This window comes from Lemur catta, chromosome 6 (assembly GCF_020740605.2).
Source record: "Lemur catta isolate mLemCat1 chromosome 6, mLemCat1.pri, whole genome shotgun sequence".
In the NCBI taxonomy this organism is placed as follows: domain Eukaryota; kingdom Metazoa; phylum Chordata; class Mammalia; order Primates; family Lemuridae; genus Lemur; species Lemur catta.
In genome coordinates this window covers 10516803-10536836 of record NC_059133.1, presented here as the reverse complement: position 1 = coordinate 10536836, position 20034 = coordinate 10516803, and the positions used below count along the sequence as shown (strand labels likewise).

At 46.7% G+C, this 20034-nt stretch overlaps 1 protein-coding gene and 1 long non-coding RNA gene across 2 annotated transcripts in view; one reads left to right on the top strand and one right to left on the bottom strand.

The window, feature by feature from the left end:
* The window catches only part of CACNG2 (calcium voltage-gated channel auxiliary subunit gamma 2), a 111050-nt gene that overhangs the window by 46355 nt on the left and 44661 nt on the right, over positions 1 to 20034 (bottom strand). The gene's annotated exons all lie outside the window — the stretch shown is intronic.
* On the top strand, positions 14937 to 17820 carry LOC123640485. Its single transcript, XR_006735996.1, has 3 exons — positions 14937 to 15022; positions 16294 to 16398; positions 17794 to 17820. It is a non-coding gene; the product is annotated as an uncharacterized LOC123640485 (long non-coding RNA).

The window sequence follows — 20034 nt, the reverse complement described above, 5'->3', positions numbered from 1 at the left end:
TCTCCTTTCTGCTGAGCAATGCTGCCTCCTGGCATCCGGTTTGAGACAGGTGGGCTAGAGCCAGACAGGGAGAGACTGGGGACCAGGTGAAAGCCTCCACCCAGGGCCCGAGGAAGGAGGGAGGTATGTACAGGGGTGGAGGCCGTGTGCCTGGCGCAGTGGGAGGTGGGAATGGGAGATGGACTTGGGGTTGGGGACGTTTCTCAGAGAATGAGAAAATCAGGGCAAATATATAATTAGGTGTTGTTTGCTTCCAAAATGAAAATAGCAGTATGATTTATTTCTGATTTTAAAAGCAGGCATGCTCATGGCAACACATTTAGTCTGTATAGAAGGGAATAATAAAGGAAGTGAAAACTGCCTGTGTTCCCATAATCTAGAGACAACAGTGACCCACAGCTGGGCTTTGGGTTCTGCATTCTCAGGCTTAGTCACCTTAAATTCACCTCAGTCCTGCCTGTTGGGAAGTTACCATGGAGACCACTAGGTTAATATGAGTGACACCGATTTCTGAATTTTGGACTCACTTGACACTTTGGGGTAGCTGGGTTGTTGTCACCTGATAACTTTGATTTTCTTTTATCTAAAATGGATTTTCAGGCTAACAAAATAGGATCATGTTTTCAAAGCCATGTTTCAAAGATTGAGGACATGGAAAAATTTTGATATGATGTCAAAGAAAAAGAGACCATACAATTGTGTATCTAATATGATCTGAGTCTTAAGATATATATCTATATCCAAGGAAAAAGACAAAGAACTTTCAGTATTTCTCCTAAAATGTTACCAATGCTTATTTGGGTGAGAATGAATTATTTTAACTGTCTTCTTTATACTTTTCTGTATTTACTAAAGTTTTTATAATGAACATATTTTCCTTACACAATCAGAGAATAATATATGCTATTTATAAAACAAGGTAGATATTTGGGAACCAGATGTTTTTGAAAGATGCACAGTGACTAGTGTGTGCAGAGACAAAATAAAGCAGGGCATTAAGCAATTTCCCACTGACCTTAATCAATGCTCTAGCTGGGATGGATATTACAGAGGGGGTGGGGCTAACTGGAGGAGGGAATGGTCGTTTGAGTTTCTGAAATATTCATTTCCCAAAAATGCCTCAGCTCTGCACCATCTCTTATGAATGGAAACACCAGTTAAAATGAGCAAGGGAAAGTTTCTCTCAGTAGGAGCCCCAGAAGTCCTCTCTTATTTATATTTAGGGTTCTGCTTTCCCAGTGGAAATTGGTGGTTTTATCCCTGGACATCTGCCAGAAAACAAATGAAAGGGACAGGTAGGAGAAAATGGCCTGTAATTTCAGCCCTGTGGATGTGTGCCATATAATAATGTCCTCAGCTCTGTGTGTGTGTCTCATATGAAACTGTCAGGAACTCCCTGGAAAGCTCCGATTGTTTGGGTCCATTGGCAGGAAAGTGCGAATCCTATGGGTCTTCCAGTGGAGCAAATAAGCCGCTCCTGTCCCCCACTGCTCTGTCCTTTTGAAATGAGGGGTAAAGACAACAATAAAAACCAAGAATCCTTAAATCTCAGGAGAGAGTGGAGAGGTGAAAGGAGATCTGTTTTATAGCATACCTTCAATAAAAAAGATTTACAGGCAAGTCATTTTCTCTTCCTTCTAGGTGTTAGATTGAGAGGATCCAGTAAACTAAACCCCAGGGAGAGCTTGGTATAAATAAAAAATATCTGACAACTGTCAAAACAAATAGCAACCAATCAGAAATACAATGTCGAGGGAGGCTCCAGTTCCGAAATGATTCAGAGGAGTGTCAGCCTGTTACAGCAAGAGCAAAGACTTAAAGGGACATTGGGACAGGATCAGGATGCCCCCAAAATCTCAAACTTGGAAACTGATTAAAGTGGGTAACACAGGTCTAATTTAATCTCTTAAGGAGTAACCAAAGCCTTAAATATCAGTGAAGAATATATTCATTCATTCATTCATTCATTGGGCAGCCAGCCAGTGCCCTCCCTGGGCAGGCTGTGAGCTGGGGATGGAGATGCACAGTGGAAGGACACAGCCCATCCATGGGGGGCTCAGAGCACGGGGCAGGGGCTGTAGCTACAATGCAGAGAGTCACCTACAGTGGTAGAAGCAAATGTTGGGTGTTACTGCGGGAGATGGGGAAGCGGGAACCAATCGCATGTGTGCGCCTGCATGGCAGAGCTGAGTTTGAAGGACACAAAGGAGTTATGCCGGTCAAGGGGGGCAGGTTATGAGAGGTGTTCAAGCCGGACAGGTAGAATAGTCATTTGCTCATTCATTCATTCAACACATGTATTGAGCTCCTGCTGGATTCCAGGCACAAGTTCCAAAGTTCCCAAGGATCTGTGAATAGGATAGAGCATGTCCTGCCTTCAGAGAGCTTGTGTTCTAGGGAACTGACAGGGAGCAAACAAGTCAGCGAACAAGAGGCCCCCAAAGGGTGAGGTGTCATGAAGACGGTAAGAAAGTATAATGTGATCTGAGGGCATGGTGGGCATAAAGGTGGCCAGAGAAGCCATCTAAGAGAGATGACCTTCCATGCTGCACGCTGCGTTGGCGATGCTACGACCTGGGGAAGTACATTCCAGGGGGAGGGAACAGCAAGGGTAAGGGCTTTTGGGGGGAACAAGCTTCGTGTCTGCAAGCATCAGAAGGAGGCAGTGAGGGAGGGGGACGGTGGGAGGGGGCAATGTGGTTAGAGAGGTGGGCAGAGGCCAGATGATGTAGCGCTGTGGGCTCCGGTGAGGACTCTAAGAATTGTTTGCAAGGGGCAGTGTGAGTGGGTAGACCAGTTGATCAGCTGTCATGGCAGACCCCGGGGGAATCTGTGGTGGCCTGGGTGGAGGTGGGGGTGGTGGGTTTGAACAGAGGACAGCAGTTTGGGGTCACCTTCTGGAGGCAGATTCAGTGTCACCCACGGAAGGATTAGCTGTGATGGGAGAAGAAAAGAGGCATCAAGGATAACTCTTAGGATTTTTGCCTGAGCAGCAGGTAGATGGTGGTCATTTATTGACATGAGGGAAAGGAGGTTTGTTTTCTTTTTTTTTTTTTTAGGCAGAGTCTCGCTCTTTTGCCTGGGCTAGAGTGCCGTGGCATCAGCCTAGCTCACAGCAACCTCAAACTCCTGGGCTCAAGCGATCCTCCTGCCTCAGCCTCCCGAGTAGCTGGGACTACAGGCATGTGCCATCACGACTGGCTAATTTTTCTTTTTTTTCTGTTTTTAGTAAAGATGGGGTCTTGCTCTTGCTCAGGCTGGTCTTGAACTCCTGAGCTCAAGCGATCCTCCTGCCTTGGCCTCCCAGAGTGCTAGGATTACAGGTGTGAGCCAGTGGGAAGTGGAGTTTTGTTTGGAGTTGGGGATAGCAAGCTTTTGGGAATCTAGGGTGGTTCAGTATGGCTTAAACCCAGGTTCATGGGAGGGGCAGGAGATGGCTGGAGGGACAGGCAAAGGTCATGAGGAATCCTATTGGTCTGTGAGAGAGCCAGACCCAAACCTTGAAGCCTCAGGTAGCCAGTGAAGGCCTTTACAAAGTGGAACAACACTGTCAGGTGTTTTTTTGTTTTGTTTTGTTTTGAGACATGAGCGTCCAGGGTAGATGCTTGTTTGGAAGGATGTGGTGGGAAGCAGATGTTGTTCTGGCCCAGGCAGAGTTGGTTATAGCCTGAAGTCAGGTGGGAGTGACAGAAGTGGACAGATCCTTGAGCTGTGTAATGGAGGAAGAGGCAGGACACAGAGACTCAGTACGCGTGTGAGATGAGGGAGGTGGTGAGGAGGGAACTCAGGTTTTCTGGGTTCTGTAAGTTCAGGGTGGGGTTTGCATTCGTGGCACTGCAGCGGGAGCAGGGGGAAGGTTAGGGAGGTGAGTGCCATTATGGACTCAGATTAGTAGATATGGTGTGTCGCTTCCCTTGTGTCCATTTGGCCCTTCCTCCCTCCTCACAGCATGCTGCCCCCTCCTCTGTGTGGTCCACATCCTTCAGGGGAAGCTGACCCCACCCTGGCTTTGGATGGTCTCCCGTGTAGGCAGGTAACCTACCCCTGGCTAATGATTAGTAATGACAGCAGTCATGTGACCAACTCGGGCCAATGAGATAGGAGGAGGGGTTTTCTGGGGGCTTCTGGGAAAGCAGCTTCCTTACTTTCATCTGAGAACATCTAGAAGTGGCCCTCTGGTCCTCTGGGTGTTGTCCCAGGGGGACGTGCAGCCCCAAAGCAGCGTATCTGTTTCACTGCCAGCCTGCGGACAATGAGAGAGACAGGCACACTCGCTGGAGCAGCCCGATTCCTTGTTGGGAGGCCAGTCTGGGTTGTGTTTCTCTCACTTGCAGCCCCAAGCATCTCAGCAGATACAAGCGCCAGTGGGACCACGGGCGGGTGTTTCCAGCAGGCACACGGCCTTCTGGCGAGGGCTGGAGCCCACGCTGGGGTCTGAGATGGAAAAGGAACTCTAATGGGCACACTCTTCTGAGAGTTGGTATCAACAGGGTCGTTTTCTTATTCAAATAAAAGTTTTACTTCTAATGAGGAAGGAGTGGAGTCATGGCAGGAAGAACTTCTTGCAGAACACACTATAGTGCGCGGTCATGTACAGGGGCAGATTATGGAACCTCTGGAATTAAAAATCGAAAGGAGAGATGCTAATCATTGGAATGATTCACACACTGTTGAAAGAGAAGCTGAATAACCTATTTTCCGAGATTTTTTGGAAGTGGGAATTCATTTTGTGTTGGTTGCCCCAGGTGACCTCTAAGACGCATAGACTGGCCCAGAGGAAGGAGGGTGGGAGCTGCTTCGGGGTCCGGCCCACGCGAAGGCCGAGTCCAGCCTTCACACCTATGAGCTGCCTGAACCTCACTGGCAAAATGGCGGAAACAACTGCCCCGCACGGTAGTCCCGTGAATGAAATTGGGAAACTCACGTAAGGAGCCTGTACTGTGCCCGGCAAATACTAGGAGATTATATATATATATATATATATATATATATATATATAGAGAGAGAGAGAGAGAGAGAGAGAGAGAGAGAGAGAGAGAGAGAGAGAGAGACAGAGAGAGAGAGAGATCCCTTTTCTCTCCTCCCTTTCTCTCTCGCTCTCTCCTGAGAGCTCTTCCATCAGTCTTTCACCTCCAGCATCCGTTCCTCACGATACGGCTATAACTGACCTCTGCTCGTCAGACCTGTCAGTCAGTTCCTTGTCCTCTTTGTACTTGAGCAATCGGTGGCATTTGATTGGTTGCTCACTCCCTCCTTGAACTCCTTCTTTACTTGCCTTTGGGCCCCCCTTGCTTGGCTGTCTTCCTGCTTCCCTGGCTCCTCCTCATCTTCTAGACGCTGAATGGTGCAGTGCCCAGGACTCAATCATCTCTTCTCTAGCTATACTCACCCCGCAGCCTCCTTCTCTCAGTCCAGAGAAAGCCCAGCACCCTTTTCACGGGCCACAAGACCCTACGCAATCTGCCCCCTTCCCAGTCGGCCACCTCTCCTACCCTCGCCCCCAGATCACCTGGTCCACTTGTTGTTTCTGGAAAACGCCAAGCATATCCTCCCTCCAAGCCTCTTTGCTAGCTGTTCCCTGAACCTGGAGCCTCACTACCTCACTTCCTCAGGTCTTTGCTCAAGCGGCCGAGGGATCTCCCTAGCCACCCCGCATAACCTCACAACTTCCTACCTCCCCACTCTGCATCCTTTCACCTTACTTTATCCGTCTTCAAAGCACTCATCACCACCTGATGCATTATTTATTTATTCGTGCATTCACTCTTTCCCCCATTGGAACGCCAGCTCCGTGAGGTCAGGGACCTTGTTTTGTGCACAGTTATATCTTCAGATTGTATCACAGCGTTTGGCACAAAGTGGGCTCTCCATAAATATTTGTTGAATGAATGCATTCATCGTGGCTACCTGCTACTGTTATTACTAATGTCATTATTATTATTATTATTTTTTTACCAACTTTAAGATTCTATGGTTCATGCTTGCAAAGCAAGAGGTGGAGCCAATGATCTCCCAAGATCTCTTTCGGTTTTCCAAGCCCCAGATCTGTAACACAGTGGATGTAAATTGCTTACATGGATCCAAACAGAATTACTGATTCTCACGGGCCCCACAATCACCACACTCCTGGACATCCTGGACTTCCTAAGAAGCCATTCTGAGCGATACGGTTAGACAGCCATTTAGACATGTCTGCTTTGGAGGCAGTTTGACCTATGGTGAGAATGTCAAATGAAACAAAAACATTCTGACATTTTAAGAGCTTTAATTTACTCACGATAAAAGCCATAGCATCTGAATATGTCAAGTTTATAAGGCATAGACTTTAGAACAGGAATATGTGCCTACCTAATGCAAGGGCACGTCAGTGAGTTGATTGACTTGTTAAAGGAGTACGCCAGTAATATATTTGGAAGAAACAGAGGATGCATCTGCAAAATACATCTGCAATTTGGTTTAGGGTGAATCTGTCACTTTCACTGCAGTTTGAAGTTGAATTATATGTGAAATTAAACAATTGCCAAGGTAATTCAAATAGATGTATATCAGAGACCCCAGAAGGACAGGACTGCGATGATTAGTGCCAATAAGTAGGCTGTAGTGGAAGAAGCACAGACTTTGGAGTTATACAGACTTGGGAGAGAATCCGAGCTCTTCTGTGTATAAGCTGAGCAATGTCAGGTCAGTTACTATACATCTCTGGGCTTTGGTTTCTACCTTCATGTGGCAGAGACTGCTATGAATCACCCAGACCTGTTTCCCCTGGAGTTTGGCACTCAGCCTGACTGCATTTCCCAACCTTTCTTGCAGTTAGGCATGACCACGTGCCTGAGCTCTGGCCAGTGGCTGTGATGAATGGGATATCGGTCACTTCCAAGCCTAGCCAGTAAGAGCCTCTCCTAGGTGATCACTGTGCTCTTTCCCCTTCTGGGTTGAGGCAGAGGATTGTGGTGACTCCAGAAGCTATGTGCAGAGATGGTGGAGCCACACATTGAAAGGCACACATCCCTGAATCGATACTTGGAGGAGAGCTGCCTGTTTCGGACTTGGAGAAAGTGAGAAACAAGTTTCTATGTATCGAGCCACTGGGATTTGGGGATTTAGTTGTTATATCAGATACCATTATCCTGATATCTTTGCGAAATAGAGCTAAATTTTTTCCCCCAAAGGTTTGAAATATACTTTGTGTTTGAAGCTCCCGGAACAGGTTTTGGTATGTAACAGGGGTTTAATAGATATTAGTTCTTAGTATCCTCTTGCCTAGTTAATCTACAATAATCATTACACTTAGATTTTGTGCAAGGTCTTAGTAGGCTATGAGGAAGGTTCAAGAAGTATAAAACATAGTCCCAGCTCTCAAGTTCCACGTCCTTACAGTGGGGAAGGCAATTATCTTTCCGGTGTGCATGCATCCTAAATATCAGGCTTCCAAAGGACATGAATGGAGTGAATGTCTCTGAGATTAGCTATTAGAATTCAGAGGAAGGTCTCTTCGGTCAGGCTCGTTAGGGAAGACTTAATAAATCACCCAGATATTGCAAGAGAGTGGTACATAGGCCACTATGAATAATGGCCAATCGAAAAAGAATTTCTATTTCATTTTAGGGAGAATAAACACAATATATTCATTCTGTTAGCAGATATTTATTGCTAACCATGTTAGCAATGGAAGCTACTTAGAAAACTAACCTAGTATATGGAAAAAGCTATAAGTTGGGACAAGGATGCTTGTTAATGGGCCATTTATAATGTCAAAAGACAAAAACAATCCAAATGTCCAATAGTGGGAGACTGCTTAATTAAATCATGGTACATCCCTTTGATGTAGTCCATCCCTAAGAAATCCCACTGAAGTCCACAACTTCGGTTACCACCCTCATGTCAATGACTCTCACATTTATAACTCTGGCCCTGACATCTCTGAAATCCACACTCATGTCTCCAATTCCCTACAAGATGTCTCTGCTTAGACGTCTCCAAGGCATATCACACGCAGGCTCACCCCGAGCTCATGGTTCACCCTGCTTCCCAAGGCGGTCACCTCCCATCCCTGCAACATGGTCCTCTCCACGCATCTCCTGCTTCGCCTGTGGTTGTAAGAGTCAGGATTCTGGGAGCCATCCTTCATCGTCCCCTTTCCCTCATCCTCATATCCAATCCATTAGGCCCTAAATATCTTTTAAATCCATCCTCTTCACTTCATCTCCGCTGCTACCTCCTTGGTCTAAGGCACCATCTTCCTTCACCTAGACTCCGGCATAGCTTCCCACCGGGGCTTTCCGCATGCATCCTGGCCTCTCTCCAGTCTGTTCAAGGTCACATCCAATTTGTCACCCCTGCTGTTCCTTGCCTCCAAAACTCTTCAATGGCTTCCCACTGCTTTTAGAATAAAGACCAGAATTCTTAACATGGCCCACTGAGTACCTCATTGTCTGAGCCGTGCTTCTCTCTGCCCCCTCATCTCTTTCTACTCGTCTCCCCGTCTTTCTCCACAGTCCAGCCGCAGGGTGCTGCATGAGCTGTGCCCTCTGCTCAGAACGCACCTTCTAGACCCGCTCCTCCCCAACCCAAATGCACCAGTGCGAGCTTTGCATCTACGCACCCTCTGTTTCTCACAGACTCAGACACTGCAAGGAAGCCCTCCACGAGTTTGCACCTAGGTCAGGTTTCTTTGGAACCTGCCTCTGGAGCGTACACACAGCCCGGACAGAGGGAAGGGTGATTCAGGTGTGTTCTAGATGGTGAGGAGACAGGTGTTAAAAAAATCTGTCACTGATAATGCAGAAGGGTGGATATTTTACCTTTAGACAACTGGGTGTCAACTATAGATCACAGATCTGATATTTTTTACTTATTTATTTATTTTTTGAGACAGAGTCTCATTTTGTTGCTTTGGCTAGCGTGAGTGCCGTGGCATCAGCCTAGCTCACAGCAACCTCAAACTCCTGGGCTCAAGTGATCCTCCTACCTCAGTCTCCCAAGTAGCTGGGACTACAGGCACACACCACCACGCCCGGCTAATTTTTCTATGTATTTTTTAGTAGAGATGGTGTCTCACTCTTGCTCAGGCTGGTCTCGAACTCCTGACCACCTCAGCCTCCCAGAGTGCTAGGATTACAGGCGTGAGCCACCGTGCCCGGCCCACAGATCTGATATTGACTTTGAATCAGGACTAGTCACTTGTGTCAAAAATATTTACTCTGTGCCAGACCCTGTGCTGTTTCCCCTACTCTTGTGGGGCTTACCATTCATTTAACCAGTTTCAAAGGCCTGGGTATCAGGAAAGCAAATTTGTATTCAAGGAGCTCCCGTGAATGTGTTTTATTTCCTTGAGTAAGACATTTAATTTTCTGCATCTCAGTTGCAATAACAATCCTTACTGACTGCCCCGTGGTGACATGAGCAGGCGTGCACACTGCTAAAATACTCGGAGATCTCAGGCCTTGAACGTGATGCAGAGAAGTTGCACTTTGAATCTGACCAGATAAAAGGGTGGCATTGCCAAGACCCTTCTTTGATTCCCCCAGAGGACTCGTGTTATTAAACCAGAGAACAGAGCAGGTTCTGGTTGGCAAGGACCCAGGGATTAACGTCCCAGGTGTTAACATCATAATCGGGCCACACGAAAGCAGCAACATCTGCTGTGTGAGGCTCTGGTGCCAGAGCCCAGGTTGCACCTCCCGGGTGGCCAGGACCTCCGTCTTGGGAGGCAGCCTGGGTGGCCTTAAGGCTGCACTTAGCTCAGTAGCTACTGTCAGGTGGTGAAAAGCTCTCATTAGGGCCAAGAAATTGACTTGTGTTCTGGGCTTCTCAGGAAAACAGTGGGGACCCACGGGAGAGGCTTTGTGCCTGAAGGTGCCCAGGGACTGGTAATTGAGTTACAGCCGAAGTGATGAGAGGCTGTGGTCACCGACAGGTGTTAGCGGAACGAGGTTGGCAGGCTGTGGCAAGGCTGCTAGCAAGGCCGTTCTGCATTTTCTCTTTGGCACGGAGAATATGGGAATTCATTTTTTTAAAAATGTTCACTGAGGCAGGAGAGTCCAGCGGTCAGGAGGGCAGCTCAGAAGTCAGGCTGCTCGTATCTGGGGATGGCAAAGAGATACTGGCTTGCTGGGAGAGGGCCACCATACTCCACACTGTCACATGCATTGTCTCATTTCATGACAGTGTTCCCGGGGAGGCCGGTTCTCTTATACTTATTTTCCGGATGAGGAAACCAAGGCTCCAGGAGGTTGGATGACCTGCCTAAACCACACAGCCTTGAAAGATCGATGGTGGATTAGAATCTTGTCTGTTTCCAAAGTCCACACTGCCTCTGCTCCACTGTGAGTCCATCTGAGGGTGTGCACGGGTTATGTCCATATCACCTTCTGTGCCCAGTGTCCTATTTCCAAAAGAGATCTCAACTCCATCCATTTTTGTCACCTCCCATGGTTCAAGTGGCTCCCACCTGGATGACTACACTGGCCAGTCCCTCTGCCTCTGTCTTGCTTCCTTCTCTGCTCCCCGTTGGTGCAGGGCCAGACTGAACCGTGTGCCCTCCCTGCAACACGCCCTGCAGTCACGGCCTTCAGAGGTTTCCCGTGGCCACTTGGCTGGAATCCAGAACATCTAATGAGGCCCACCAGGCTTTGGGTCTTCTGACCCCTGCCTGTGTCTCTAGCTCTGTCTCCTTCCATCTTTCCTGCACTGTTCTGTATCCACGCTGGTCTTCTGGTACTTTCTGGAAGGCTCTAAGCTCTTAGTCTTGCTTTAGGGGCTTTGCATATGCCATTCCCTCTGCCCAGAACACCTTCCCCCAATTATTGCCTGCATGACTTCTGTTCAGCCTCATGTGTTTCTTACCGGAAAACTGTTCTGAACCTCTCTGTTGAACCCCACTCTTCTCTTTAGTATCCTGCACTTTCTCTTCAACATTTTTTAATCATTTGCAAGTATCTTTTCATTTGTGACATACTGACTGTCTCTGTTTTCTTCCCTCCTCTATTTTGTGAGCTCCTCTAGGGTAGGGACCAAGATAGCTCTATTCCCAAGACACCCCTGTGTTGCACGCACACCCAGCACACACTGGATTTCCAATAAACTATTTTTACATTTGTCATATGAATAAACAGTTCTCAAGAACTGTTAGCAGTGTCTCTTACAATGTAAGTGCATGTGAGCATATTTATAGACTCCTGTTCATTATAACTCAGTTTTCGTCCATTTATTCATCCATGAGTCATTTCCATCAATATTTACTAAGCACCCAGTGGCTGCTGAGGATGCAGAAGTGATTGAGAAGATGTGCCAGCCCTCCAGTAACTCGGTGGGGCTGGGGTAGGGATCTAAGGGCACAGCCCGAGCTTCTGAGCCTGGTGTTCCAGGTTTGGATCACAGATCCTCCACATACTCAGCTGTGTGGCCTTGGGCAAGTCACTCCACTTCTCTGAGCTCTAGATGTCTCATCTATAAAATGGAGATAACAACACCCATCTTGCAGGGCCATTTTGATACTAAATTGAATGGAAATGTACATAAAATCAAAGCTCAATAAAAAGAAGATGTTTCTGTTGTTTATTTTCATTACTTGAATGGGGCATAAAGAGATGTTAGGTCATTTCTTTCTAAGGGGAGGAGGGTATTAAGGAAGCTCTTATAACTGAATAAATACCACTGAGGCAAGTGGATGGGAAGGAGAAGGCTTTTTGGGTAGAGGAAGGGGTGAGAGAGCAAAGAGGGACTTTCGGGGGATTTGAGACGATGGTACTTTGAGAGTTTGTGTTCCGCACTTCTCTCTCTCCCCAGATTGGTTCAGTTTGCCTTTGTGAATCCCACCCCTCCATCCACTCCGCCCCCCACCTCTGTTCCATCTTGTCCTCATCATGTAAGCTGTGCCTGTGGCTGTGTAAACCTGTACCCTTAAAACCGGAAAGGATGGAAGTTTGGGAACATCTCTGCCATCCATCAGGTAAGACTGGGAGTTGGCAGCTTTGCTTTTATTGGTAATGACTCAACTTTTCTTTCCTCACATCTGGGGGACTTGTGCCCATGAGATATAGTGAGACACTTATCAGCTTCTTCAAGATGAATGGGGACTCCAAGGCCATCTCATCTGCCTGCCACCCTGGGCAGGAAGCCCCCATCAGGGGCCCCTTCAGCCCCCTCATGGACATTCTCCCACGTCCCCCAGGTTCATGTTGATGGGGGTCTGTTTAAATGTGCACCAGTAGTGTGAGCCTCAGTCTCCAAGACCAAAATTCAGCACAGTATCAACAATAAACAGCTCTTCAAAGAAGAATTAGTATGATGGCCCAGAGTGGGAACTCCGGGAGCCAGACTGCCAGGGTTCACGTCCCAGCCCCTCACCGTGGCCAGTTACAGCTGTGCCTCAGTTTCCTCCTGCAAGGGATGAGAATGAGGATGGCTGCTCCTTCATGGGGACGGTTGTGGGGAATTGTTGCGATGACAATGGGAATGACTCAGAAGACTGCTGGGCCCAGAGACAGCCTGACAACTGGTGACTATTATTATTTACTCCTGGTGGGACATTTTCAATGCAAGGGCTGGAGCGAGGTCACAAGAGCCCAGAACAATCTCTGGCCTCCCCAAATCCCTCTTCTTCCTGCTCTCTGAGGAGTCAGACTCCTTCACCAAGGAGCAGTGTCTTCCAGCACGTGGTAATGGAGAAGCTCGTGCCAGGGTGTGGGCGCCAGGACTCTGCGGCCGGGCAGCCTGCAGGACTCGTCGGGCCACTTATTAACCCACTGGCCTTGAGCAATTGCGTCCCCTTTCCATATCTCGGCTTCCCTGAGGGTCGGGGCTGACCATTCAGCGTCACCTTCCCTGGTTCATTCCACTCAGGTCACCTTCATTTCTGCCCCGGGTCACTGCAGCCATTTCCTGACAGGCCTCTGTGCTTCCACACTTGTTCCCATACAGCCTGTTCCCACCCAGCAGCCAGAGCCAAGGCAAAACAAAGTCAACAAAGGTCGCTCCTTTGCTTAGACCCTCCAATGGCTCCTACGTCCCTTTGTAAATTCGAGTCGTCATCCCAGCCCACAAGCACTGTTGGGTCTGCCCTCCACTTCTCCATTCTCATCTCATGCGTTTCTCTCCTTCATTCACTCTGCTCCCTCCCGCTTGCCTCCTTCTTGGAACACACCAGGCGCTCGCAGGACCTTTGCACATGCCGTCCCCTCCATACACAATGCTTTCGCTGATACCAACATGGCTCCTGTGCTCATTTCCTTCGGGGGCTCTGTTCAGCTACCACTTGTTCTGAGAAGCCCTCCATAGCCACCCTATCTTATATAACATCCTTTTCTGTCACTTTCTGTCCCCTCCCCTTGCTTTATTTTTCTGCAGAGCACTTGTCCCTACCTGATAAACATTTATGTATGTTTGTTTATTGCATCTTACTTCTCACTAGTCTGCAGAGGTCACTTGGGGTGGGTGTTTGCCTTTTTGATCTCTGCTGTGTCTCTGATACCTAGAACAGGGCCTGGCTCGGTGTAGATCGTCAGCAAACATTTTCTGAATGAGTGAACCACTACACGGTATGCAGTGAGGATTAACAGTGCTTGTGAAAATGTGCCGGGCCCATTGTAGGTGTTTGATAAATGGGAGTGTTTAATCCCCTCATCATCTAACTAGGGAGTGCATTTACAGAGCACATGCCCCCGGGAGGGGCAGCACGTTGGCTTTAATTCACAATGGAGTCCCATAAAAGAGGGGACAGGCTGGGAGGTCAAAGGCAAGCAAGCCAGGGCCCTGTGGACAAACTTCACTTGCTAAGCAATTTTGCCTGTGGCCAGCCCTGTGTGTGTCTGTGTGTATGATGATTCTCCAGGCAATTGAATTGCATTACCCTTTTCATTCTAATCATATGAACAGGATTCAGACGTGGTATTTGATGATGTCTTGTCTATTGAACGACTTCGGGACTGCCTGGCAGTACTGCAGCAGATCCCTGTCACCCGAGGGCCACTGTGCCTCTCGCCAAAGTGACAATGTTTCCGTGGAAAATCCCGGTCGTTTACGGTTTGTGTCTCAAAAGTGAATTTTTATTTCATTGGCTTAATCTTTAGAGTTCTCAGAAACGTGTGTTTATTCCCAGGGAGACTTCCAGGGCAAGATTCTCACAGCGAGCCCAGAGCTGGAAGATTTCCTGAAGGGAGAGACAGACAAGTGATCCCGCCTGGGTGGAACTGCTGTTTGTGTGACAGCCACTGGGAGAGAGAAGAGGGGAGACTGGACTCCTTCCAGAAATCAGGCGGGAGGCTGATTCCAGCTTGGGAGGGTATGAAAGTCTGAAGACCAATGCTGACAGGGACTGAGGGGAGGGGGCAAGGAGAGAGGGGCAGGAAGGAATATATTTTTCAGTTCTGCTTTCTTTAAAACCAAATGCCTGGAAATCTGATGTGTCCAGCAATTCTCTGGCCCTGGCACATTGTAAGCACTCAATAAATGGCAGTTGATCCATTTCAACTAAATGGTTAGTTGATTCAGCTGGTGAGGGTTTGGAGGCTGCATTGGCTGCTGTGCTCTGGATGGGGACTCGACCAAGTCTCTCCCCTCCAGCCCCAATGCATTCATATTGCCTAACAATCTGTCACAAATACCCAGCAGTGTCGAAGCCTTAGCTGTGACGAAGAGAAGGATCCAGCCCTTCCCAGGGGAATCTCCACGTTAGACACATGGCACAGCTCCACCCACACACTGGGTCTCTGAGTCAGAAGGGCATGTTTTTGCTGCGACTAATTTTACTACTGTTGTTTCTATTGCATCAGTACAATCCTGTTAGCTTTTAGGGAAGGGGCCTGCACCAGCTGAGATCTCGAGACTGGTTATCTTGACAATGAGCCTCCTACTCTGCTTCCTCATCTTCCGTCCTTAGGCAACAGGGGGAAGACAGACTGCACTGTGGGAGCAGCATCGTGGAAACTTCTGTTGCTCGTCTGCCTGGCACGGCTTGTGTCATCATGGATAATCAGTGAAGTGGTAGCAGCCAGCTAACCCAGCACCAATGCAAAGCTACCAGGTTAGTGACTGTAGTAAATCCAAGTAAAAGGATTATTCTGAGCATCAGCTATAGGCAGATGTGACAAGTGAGAATGGGTGTCCAGTGATCTTTGTAAAGCAAGACATGAGACAGTTTTGAAGTCAGAAGATAGAAAGGAATTAGCAAAAGAGATCCATCCATCCATCCGTCCTTCCTTCCTTCCCTCCCTCCCTCCTTCCTTCCATCTTCTTTTTCTTTCTTTTCTGCCTATCTGTTTTTTGGTCTGTCTACCTATCTATCTTTTAAACTATATAATAAATATTTTCCAAGCCCTTACAATATGCCTTGTACTGTTTTAGTCCTTTGGGGTATAAGCAACGAAGAAAGTAGACAAAGCTCTTTGCTCATTGGGACTTATATTCTAATGATCTACATCCATCTATCATGCAGTGATGTGAAATGACACAGACAATAAAACCACAAAAAGAGCCAGGATCAAAGAATATGTCAATCAGAAGGGAAGATCAGGACCAGAGAAGAAGTAAAGCAACACCAATGGGCAGGCCATAGTGTCCCATAGAGTTGCTAGTGCTGAGTGGGAACTTTGGCCCAAACTCCCTGACAGCGAAAGCAGAGAGGGAATGTATGTCAGTCACATGACTCTTGTTGTTCAGAAAGGGACATCACTACTTTCCCTATTTCTTTCTTCTCATGATAAAATCTGTTTCCTAATCATATTACCTTACTTAAACCTTAGAACCATCTCATCACTCAGTTGCCATTATTATCCCCATTTTACAGATGAAAAAACCGGGGCTTAAAGCCATGGACATCACTGCCTCCCTCACAGGCAAACTAAAAAAGTACATCAGTGGTCCCTGGGTGAAAGCCTAATTGCTCTGGAAGATAGTCTCCTAGCGGGGAGGTGGGGAAAAAATGATAAGAGAGAGGCACATCCATATTCAGTGGGAAAACTAAATATTAAGTAGAAAATTCATTATCTTTGAGGCCCAAGACATCCCAATAGCCCAAGAATGGGAAAACCAGAGCTGTCAGGTCCCAGGCTTGAGCTGAACTGGATTAACCTGGCTTGAAAATCCTACCCCCACTTCTGCTGTCAGAAGGGCTTGGTCTTAGTAAGAGAAGGGAGGCACAATCCTGGCTGGCTTGGCTCTGGCCTGTTCCCAGCCTCACCCCTTCACCGTGGAACCTCATTAGGTCTCCAAGGGCTGCTGCCTTGCCCATGCCTGGAGCCGGAAGATGCTCTCCAAGGTGCTGAATCGAGTGGCGCTTACTTTTCTTTTTTTCAGAGTGGCTTCTCTGACTGACTTACTACTCCTGGTAACCACAGTGGTGTTCTAGCAGGTTGAATTGGAGAAAACCTGCATGACCAAGTTGAGAAAATGTGTCAATCTGTAAGTGTTCAAGTTTATTAACAGGTAATGCTAACACTGAGGTAGCATCACTGAGTGATCTTGGGCAAATTTCTTAAGCTTTCTATGCCTCAGTTTTCTTACCTATAAAATAGAATAAAAATAATAACAACCCTAAAAAGAGTTGCTGTGGGAATCAAAGGGTTTAAAATGGTGCCTGGTGAATAATAAGTCATATATATATATATATATATATATATATATGCTTGTTTTAAAAAAATTGGCTACACTCCTTAAGGCAAAATTGCCTGGTAATGGGGTCATCTCTAGGATTATGAACCTGGCAGAGTCACTTCATACCATGGGATAAATTGAGCCCGAGGGGATGCAGTGATGGCAGATGACATGGAAAACAGTATCTTGTTTTCATCCCTCTATCACATTTACACGACAAGACCAAAGCCTGCACCACATCTAATTCTTTGTTGCATCTCAGAATTCTAAGTCCTCCATTAATGTTCAAAATGTTGAATTCTGTGTGCTACACAGTTTTTAAACAACAGCTGTTCACCAACCCCAGAGGTGACAGCGAGTCAGTGTTGGGGGTTGTTCAATGCATACCTACATCTCTTGGCTTCCTAGCAGGGATGTTAGGGGGTCTAATTAATTACTGTTTGCCAAGCAACTGAGAAATCCTCCAGTGCAAGTTGCTATAGAAATGCAAGTTGTTGTATTATTATTACATGTGTTTGTAACTGTTTTCAAAGTTTACTTATTGGGCAGGGAAAGAGGGAGAATATATTTTCTTCCTTGATGGCAATGGATAATGCTTTGTAAATTGGCATTTATGGATGCTAAATCACTTTATGGAGACATTGTCTCTCTAGAGCTACAGGAATCTCATAATGGGAAATGAACATGAAGGGTTTCTTCCTTCACTCTTTCACTCTCCCCTTCATTCAATTCCTATTTCCAGAAACAAATGTGAAAAGAAACATGGTAAGAAACAACCATGTATATCCAAAATTAAAAGGCCCCAATACATATTTGAATATAAAATTTCCTGCATAGAGTCAGACTTTTTTTGGAAAGAACACACCTCTCATTAATGTATGTTAAATATTTAGCCAACATTAGGTTGACATCAAAGCTTGAAAAGCAGAAATGAAGGCAGAAACAGACTTAAACTCCAACAATTAAAATAATCTGTTAGGGTCTTCCACCTAAAACACTATCAAAAATATTGGCGTGGTTTGATTTTGTAAAAATTTGTGCAAAATGTCTAATAGCTTGCCTACATCTGGGAAATATCTTTCCATGGTTATATATGCATTTCTTTTTTTCCTCACTATTTTCTCCTATTTCATAGAGAAATACCTGTTTTATGGGCATGATGAAACTTACTCCCTTTCCTCTAATGTGTCTGCTGTTTCCTAGCTCAAGTTTGAGATAATGTCTTCATTTCTGGCATGCTGAAAAAGAAGCTCAATGGCATTAAAATTTAGCACCACACAGAGGAAGAGCACCAGGCCTTGTTTGCGAGCTGCTCAAGTGGCGATGAAATCCGAATTAGATAAGAATGCTATCATTGCTTCTATCAGCAGCTCCTCCGCCAAGTTTTATCTATAGCTTCACAAAATTGATTTGCAATCAGTTCTATTTGTTTTTTAAAATCCCATCAAATCCAAGAAGCCTATTTTAGTCTGTAAAATTGAGCAGATAATTGCCTCCTTTATATGAATAAAACGTAAAACCCATACCTGAAATGATGGCGATTTTCTTATTCCCCAACAGGGTCTTTGGGCTCTTTAACACCATGCACCTCCTAGATTTTCTAGTTTCATGCCCTTTTATTCAGCTTGGGATTCTCATCAGCTCCCTCTCCACCCTTTTCTTCCCCCTGCACCCCCCTTCCCAGCTGCAGACACTGATGTTCCCCCTCCAGGCTCCCATGGCATCTTGTACGTTATGAGATTTCTCACATTATGATAAATAAAGGAAAGAAGGAATGAATGATCTGGGTCTTGCTTACTTCATGAGGGTGGGGCCCCTTATTTTATATTTCCTTATAGCCTGTAGGGTGGTGGTCCGATCGCGGGGCAGGCAGTGACACTCTTTATTCAAATCACCCAGTCACTGCCAGCTCACAACAGCTCTGGAGGGCTTTTGTTCCCAGTGGATTAGCCACATTGCAAATGATCAATAAGTCAAATGATTCTATCATAGCTTGATTTTAAATTCTCACGGGTGCTGTCACTTACACAGCTGCGTTCAGTCCTATTGGTCTTCCTCTCAGTGCCTTCTACTGCTCTGTCTCTCTGCTCCCCATCGTCATCCAGGCCACTGTCAACTTTCCAGTTTCTTCTCTAGCCACTCTGCCTTCCTTCCTGATCCTTCATTATCTCAGTTTGCTCTCCTGTCTCAGGACCTTTGCACATGCTATTACCTCTGCCTAGAACACTCTTTCCTGACTCACCTTTTACCTAGTTACCATGTCATCCCTCTTCCTCCAGGCTAGTTAAGCCTCCAATGACCCACTCTTCTAACTCCTTGTGATTTTCCTTCACAACACTTGGTACGGTTTGTAGTGTGTGTGTGTGTGTGTGTGTGTGTGTGTGTGTGTGTGTGTGTGTGTGTGTGTGTCTGAGCTCCATAAAGCAGGAACTGGGTCTGTTGTTTGCTCTTCTCTCTATCCCCAGAGCTTAGGCTTTCCAGGCACAAATAAGGGATTTAAAAGAATATTGTTGGGTGAATGAATGACTCTGGGATAAAAGTTCTTTGTCTAATAAAGCAAGATCCAGAGGAGAAACATCTGTGCTCAAATGTCTATGTTCTGAGCCCTGGGAAGGTGTGCACCAGCAAGTTAGCAGCACTGTCCACTACCAGCAAGCCTTGGTATCAACCTGAGAAATGATGTGATTTTTTTACCCGATATAAGTTTAGCCCTTTATAAACTGATTCCATCAAGTCATGGCAAGTGTCCAAGAGGCCCATAATGAAATGCAAATAAAACATTTAAAAAGAGCGTATGATTTGCAATCAAGCAACAGGAAAAGTAATACCGCACACTGCCAGTTCTTTATCAGCGAAATAAATAACCCAGAATTCGTCAGCGAGGTAGGTCCTGGACACCTATTGCTCTTGGTACCATGAAACAAACGATCCTCCCTCACTAAGTTCCTGCAGGCATTTCTAGCCTGTTCTGCCATCCGGCCATCAGATCTTCTATTCCAGCACAAGCGCACTGAGAGTGCCCCGGACAAATCTGCGTGGGAACACGTGGTTCTCTCCGCCTTGAACTGCTGCCCTCTCCCGCCCGCCCTCCTCACCTTTCTCTCTCCGGGGCCCCTGGTGAACACCCCATTCATCATTTCCCTGCTCAGGGAGCTGTAGCCAGCAATGCTTCTTTATCTGACTGAAAGTTTGATTTTCCCTTTGCCATCTCGGTAAATGACCCTGCCGTACCCTCCGTTTGCCCAAGACAGAAACCTGGGAATCATCTTTGCTTTCTTCGCTCTCCAGTACTTGTCATGTCCCATCCATCAGCACGTCTTGTTCCAGCTCTGGCCCTTGCCCCAGCTCCACCTTCTTAATCTTGACCCCTACCCCTGCAAAGTCTTCTCCGCAGGTCTTCCCGCCTTCAGCCCTCCCGTCCATTCTTCCCTCAGTGGTCTGAGT